The sequence below is a fragment of the Bactrocera latifrons genome, unplaced genomic scaffold (genome assembly GCF_001853355.1).
Source record: "Bactrocera latifrons isolate USDA-ARS-PBARC rearing strain unplaced genomic scaffold, ASM185335v1 scaffold_80, whole genome shotgun sequence".
Lineage (NCBI taxonomy): Eukaryota > Metazoa > Arthropoda > Insecta > Diptera > Tephritidae > Bactrocera > Bactrocera latifrons.
In genome coordinates, this window is record NW_017537490.1 from 1099678 (window position 1) to 1107065 (window position 7388).

Sequence of the window (7388 nt, forward strand, 5' to 3'; positions counted from 1 at the left end):
CGGTATATCTTTAAATTTGATTACTTGTTTGGCTGCTAATTTTAACTGAAAATTGCAACGATTCGTTTGGCATTTGATAACTTATGTATCCAAACAGAGTTAAATCTTCGAAATAATAGGCCTGGTCCGAAAAAAATTCAAGTGTCTTAGAATCAACTGTTGTGGAAATTGTCAATTATGGTATCGTAAAACCGGTTGTTGGCGGAAAACTTGGAGAAATGAGAGTCGTAAGAAATGATTTGATGAAGCGATATACTCGTGATGCTGACCTTGATTTTTGCTTAAAGTGTGGCCGGTGTAGCTACCCTTTTTTAGTCCTGGAGTTTCTCATTGACGGAATTCGAAAATAGCGCCGACTTTAAGCAAGGAAAGGATATTTGTAGTTTCTTAATAAGTTTCTTAATAAGTTTCTTAATTAAAGGATCAATACTTTGATCCTTTTACAGTTGACATCCGAATCGATTCCTCTAACAGTTGTTATAGTGTTCCCGTAGTAGCGAAAGTTGCCAATGAACTCGATCCCGTGTTTGTCAATTTTTTCTGTTGGAATAATTTACTAACAGTGCGTGCAATGCTTGAATATGTTACTGATYTTATGCTGTTGTTGTTGTAAAGGCTATCTATGTAGTCCCCGTTAGGGTTGTAAGGTTCAGATAAGTTGTCATMAAAATCATCCAGGAAACGTGCTGTTTCGACGGGGTCGGACCATATGGAGAGGGGTGTCTGCTCTTTCGGGTTAGTTACGCATGCAAAGAGGTGGTGAAATRATGGGGAGATTCGTTGCATGCTGGAAATATGTTTGATATGTCGGGGTCGATTTTGGATAGGTAGGGGTTTAACATGCTACAGTATCCAGATCGAAGCTGCGCAAGCATCTTACTGCAATACAACTGTCTTACGATTCCACGACAGCCGGTTCTTGGTTACCGGAACTGACCGGGATTTACCTCGTTTAGATCGGTAATTTTTTTTTTTTACTTTGGACAGTTTGTGCGATAAGTGACAAATAATAATCGCGAAGTCCAATTCCTCGTGTTGTGGTGTGAGATATAGTTACCCTGTGTAGCGTGAACGGACTTCATCCAGAATGAATTCCGAATTATTCCACATAGCTTGGTTTAGACGGTTTATATTGTGAGGTAATTTCTTCTACTTTATATTACTACCTGGATCCGGATATTACTATTAATATGTACTTAACACTGCTTCAAAAAAAAAAAAAAAATATATATATAYATATATATTCTGTCGCTTAATCGATATACACATATCGATATTGTTATTTACCATTATTCTTTTTAACTTTATGCATATATTTTGGTAAATGTCTGTGGTTTTAAGTAAGTGTTTCACAATAGTTTAAAAATGTAAAAATGCAAACATACATACATATATACATATATACATATGTATGTACATACATATATAATATAAATATTCATATGGCTTTTACTCCATTAAACACAACGTGCTTATTTGCAAAGCAATTTGCAATGTCGCAAATATACTTTTCCAGTATCACTTTCTTTGCTTATTTCGAAGCGTAATAAATCCAAAAATGCACAAAACAAAAAGTGTAGAAAATTCGTTATCACAAACTGGTTAATAAACATAATATGTGCAAAAATGTTAAGTTCAATTTTGCATTTATGTGGGAATTGATTTCATTGCAATTATTAAAATATGACTCAACTAACGGTTGTTTGATAATTAAACCTTAACTATATCAATATTTATAAGATGCATAYGGATTTCTTGGAAACTTTTCGTTTCTGCCTTCAAATGCACACAAAAAGTTTTTCGATAAACTCCATGAATTGAAATCCAATATTATACCTGATGTGTTTTATATTTSTATTTATTTTACTTTTTAAATATTTTTAAACTTAAACGCCTGTAAAGTTTAAAGTAGTTCGAACAGCATTCAATTACTCATATGTACCAGGTTGTTCAATAAGTTTTGTCGTAGGYTTTTCTCGTATAAGAAAAACACAATTTTATGATTCAAAATGCACCTCATTATTCAGTATAATCTCCCTGAACGTTAATACACTTGCTCCAACGATGCTCCAATCTGTGGATCGCATCCCTGAAGTGAGAATCCGGAAGGTCTTCAAAATACGCTTCAACAGCCGTTATGACCTCTTCAGTTGATGAAAAGCACTTTTTTGAGTTCTGGAAACCAATAGACTTGAACTTGGCTGGGGGCTAAATCTGGTGAATATGGTGGATGTTCCAACATTTCGAACTTTAATTCATGGATTTTAGTCATTGTGAAAATTAGTAAAGGCATAGACGATGGCAACATCCGATAAGTCGAAGTTACGAGTGTTCGAGAGAAAGATTTTGGGGAAGATGTATGGTCCTTTGCGCGTTCGCAACGGCGAATATCGCATTCGATAAAATTGACCGTCCGTATGGCTGAAAACACTCCGGCTCTGAAAGTATTCGACGCAGTAACCGCCGGAGGAAGCATAGCCCCATATACCTAATATAATATATATATTTTCGAACTTCTAGTTGATCGTTAGAAAGTGCGAGAGTATAACTGATCTTAGCCCTTCCTCTCTCAAATTAAAACAAGAAAAAACGTTAACTTCAGTTGCACCGAAGCTAAATACACTTCACAGGTGCATTTATGTTAGTAGTTATGTGTTCAGTTTGTATGGAAGCTATATGCTATAGTAATCCCATCTGAAAATTTTTTTTCCGAGATTATATAACTACCTTAAGCAGTAGTCCATGTCAAATTTCGTGAAGATACCACGTCAAATCTGAAAGTTTTCCATACAAGAACTTGATTCTGATCGTTCAGTTTGTATGACAGTATTATAGTGGTCCGATATCTGCAGTTCCGATAAATGAGCAGCTTCTTGAAGAGAAAATGACGTTTGCAAAATTTCAAAACGATATCTTAACTGAGGGACTAGTTCGTATATATACAGACAAACGGACAGACAGACGGACATGACTAAATCGACTCAGCTAGATATACTGATCATTCCTTCTGGGTGTTACAAAGTTCGTGACAAACTTAATATACCCTGTTCAGGGTATAAATATATATTCATATGCATATTATTAGTAAAATTACTCACATATAATATTTATTTTTAGTACTTAAAAGCTATTTGAATTATTTAAACTGATATTGATCATAGTAGTAACAGTTTATTATCGATATTATCGATACACAATTATAATCCAAACTTTTATCACTCATGGAGATTTTGATATTCACATAAATAATTCTAATTATTACATTTACAAGCAATTAACTTTAATAAACAATATAATAAATATTCATTCGCCGTAAAACACATACRTACATACATATTTACACACATATATATGTATATGTACATATGTATAATTACGTGTATCCTTTTGAGCAAATATCAAATCTGCATTGAAATAAATATTTGCTTACATACATACGTTTGTGTAGATATCTGCATCAGCATATGAAACTATGAATAATTATATTCATACTAATTGTTTATACATTTCTCTCTGAATAAATTTGTTCATGTACATAGGAGATATTGAAATACCAATTTCAATTAAAAATTCGGGATATTGCGAGTATTTCATTAATGTCATGCTTTGCTATAAAAAATGCTGCAAGTTATGCGTCGCTAAGAAATATGTGACTAATGGCAGTTTTGATTTTTGTATTTCTAATGAAATAATCAATGAAATTTTTTACTTTCAATGTCTTTATGTATAGAATTCGATTTCTTTTGCATGGCCACAACGGGCACGCTTGCAAAAGTCCTGATGCTGAACCCAATTTTTGACGGTTTTCAAGCATAAATCGGTCGATACCCTTGCAATTTCAAATTCGATATTCGTACGAAGTTCATGGTTGTTGGCATAGATTATAGACTTGACGTAGCTCCACAGCAAATAGTCTAACGGCGTCAAATCGCACGACCGAGGCGGCTAATTGACTAGGCCATTTCGTGAGTAAACACGTTCACCAAACTTCGTTTTCAATAAATCGATTGTGACATTCGCTGTGCGGCTTGCGGCGCCGTCCTGTTGGAACCACATATTGTCCAAGTCCATATCATCCAAKTTGGGTAAAAAATATTCGGTTATTATTGGGCGGCAGTGATTTCCATTCACAGTAACGGGCCGGTCTGGATCCGTAATTTTTTCGGGCTGCAATGGTGACACACGGAGTACGTGTGCATTGCTGCCTGAACAATTTTACTTATTGGCAAGTCATTCACACAGAAATGAGCCTCGTCGCTGAAGATGTTTTTTCGATGAAAATCCAGATCATTTTCAAGTTGTTGCTYAGCYCAATTCAYGAASATACGACGATTYTGGKRGTCAAGCGGYTTCAGTTCTTKCGTCAWTTTGATCTTGTAAGGTTGTAGACCAAAATMTTTTCGCAAAATTCGCCACAATGACGTCACAGAGCTGCCCAACGCTTGAGAACGACGTGTGAGAGACTGATTTTTGTCTTCCTCAATTGTTGCGCTAGCGGCAKCAATATTCTCGACACTACGGGSWCTTCTTTGTCWCACTGGCACGGGAACATTTTGTATTGTGCCTGTGTTGGTTTGATAGGACGATTATGATATTGTTAAGGCGTTCCGATACTGTTAGCTTCAACCGGTAAGTTTTGCATATTTCGATAGTCTACACCTTTGAAAATAACATACTAAAATTTTTATTTTTTATCTGAAGTAGTTTGTGGGCTGAGGCCTTCTTAAGTGTAGCTGATCAGTTCATTAGTACAGCTGTTCAAAATTGTATGCAGGAAGGCGAATTGGAATTCTCCTGTTAGTTCTTTCTTTGCTACCAGGATTTTGCCAGACTGAGATTGAAATATCTCGGTGGACACACCTTTGGAGAACCTCGCGAAGTGGCTACGATTAACGCTAACCACCTTAAACAATTTGATGTAAGCTCAAATTGCTTCGTCGATCTATATGGATCTGATAACCCACTTTTTATGGGCGACACAAAGGACAAATATCTGTCTAAGTGAGATCCATCGTGTTTTGAAAAAACCCTAAGACCTATTAAAATCTAACCTATTAGGAGATGGGATGGCAATAATTGGCTTAAAGGGAGTCTAGAAGATATTCCTCTTTGATGGCAGGTTCAATCATGGGTAGATAATGTTSTTGAGAAATTTCTAGACTTAATATTATATATCCTTCAACACGTGAGATCCTCTAAAAATCTTTAAAACATCTACCAAGGGTAGTGTGCTACTTGAAAAGAGTTATTCCATGTCAATAGACTATTAGTTGGTGTTCAGACATTTGACTGATTCTTKAAGGCGCCAACACGACTTTCTCTCACAGGAACCCGGGATCGATCAATGTATATCGGGATKGCTGTGCCTAGTGCCTGTGCAGCAAAGATATTTAAAATGCTTAAAATAATTATACATAATCATAGTTATTTTCTGGTTGGCCAGCTCATTGGCCACACCGAGTTTTCGAGCTTTGTGAGCACTSAACTGAAATTATTTGTACAAATAATGTGGAGGTATTAACCGATTAAAATATCTACACCTACTATTTACTTATATTTGTTGCGTTTGTTTCTTGTTGCTTCAAATATTGAAATCTACTAAATATGTTTACAAATATTGATATGCAATAGTGTTMGCTTGGTTTTAAAGTAATTTTGTCTTTCCATTAAAAGCTTACGCAGGCTTAACTCACGAATCGGTCGTTGTAACGGGTGATCCCAGCAGAGGAGCTTTTTCTATATAGCAGCCGTTCGCAGCAACTTAGACTGACGTATGGAACGACTTGGCGCATTATACGTCGAGATCTTAAATTGATAGCGTACACAATATACATTGTGCAAAAACTGAAGCTGCTCGACCTTCCTTTCGACATCAGTACTTCGCTATGGGTTCTTGAAAAGTTCAAAGAAAATCCGACGTTTTCGAGCCAAATGTTGTTCAGCGAAGATGCCCGTGCCTGGCTCAATAGTTATCTAAACAAGATAAATTGCCGAAACAAGAAAACAACGGTTCGGTGTGGTTTGTGGGCCGGTGGAATTATCGTTCCATATTTCTTCAAAAATAATGTCATGATAATCGACTATTTGATGCCTGAAATTTAAGTTCGTGTTCTCGGGCGACATTGGGTTTCAACAAGACGGCGCCATTTGCCACACAAACATCAGTCAATGAATTTATTGAGAGAATACTTCGGTGAGCAGAGAATTTCACGTTTTGGGCCTATCGATTGGTCACTAAGATCGTGTGATATCACACGGTAAGACTTTTTTCTGTGGGAATATGTAAAGTCTAAAGTCTATGCGGACAATACCTGTTCGAATCAGACCTTGGAGCGAAATATAACGCGTTTCATACGCCAGTTACCAGTCGAAATGCTCGAAACGCTTAAATATTGGACTCAAAGGATGGACACTGTGAGACGTAGCCGCGAGTTACATTTGAAAGAGATACTCTTCAAAAAATAAATGCCAAAAATGTTCTTAAGAATTTCTGTGATTTTTCTTTGAAAAAGTAGGAAACCTYGAAWTGGATCACCTTTTATTTGGTTATTTTGAGAGAACGAAATTTGCATATTTTTGAATATTTCTGTAACTAAATTACACCGTAATGATTTGCCCACACATTGCACGCAATTTACACGCTCATTATCTACTAACTCGACGCTCATGGCTCATAAATTTCCYATGCGCTCTTTAGTACACCCGTTTACCGTGCGAAGGGTGGCCACACAAGTACAAATATAATTATGCCGACCGTAATGTTTCTAAATGAAATTGAACAGAATTAAAAGCGCTTGTCACAAGCGAAAAGTAAACTAAAATTTATTACCTTCGTTTAATGTGGCTTTCTAAAAAGACTATGTGGACTGCCGCTTTTGGGGTATGTGATTTACACAAGTTGTATGGAGAGAGTTTATGCCCAAGAGAGTCTAAGTTTGCACAGCTGAATGAGTTGTCACTTTAAACTGAGGGAGAGTGAAGTTAGCATTTGGATGGTCGCAACATGAAGATGATAAATTCGTGTTACAGAACTAGCCAATTGCACTTAATGAACAAAATTTTGCGTATTCGTCTCGATGTTATTCGATGAATAGTAGATTTTACGAATTATAAATTYGCCAGTGAACAGGAATGACAAAGAAAATATTCCCTAAACTTGCTTTWCTCTCCCATCGAAATTTTTCCGCGTTTCGTCTTTGCAGATATTAGCTCTATCTTTTAACTAAATTAAAGCTGGTTTAAAGAGTGAAGAACTCTAGCAAATTTTTGGAGCCAGTTGTAGCCAGTTGTAGCATTCCACTAAGATCAAAATATTATAATCAATGCAAGAAACCTTGACAAGTACTTAGTGTTTGTCCGGAGAGTAATACGACTGAAGCGATTTAAAA

At 36.1% G+C, this 7388-nt stretch overlaps 1 protein-coding gene across 3 annotated transcripts in view; it reads left to right on the forward strand.

Annotated features, from left to right (window-relative positions):
• Positions 1 to 7388, forward strand: part of LOC108976865 (cadherin-87A) — a 175702-nt gene that overhangs the window by 45242 nt on the left and 123072 nt on the right. The window lies entirely within an intron of this gene.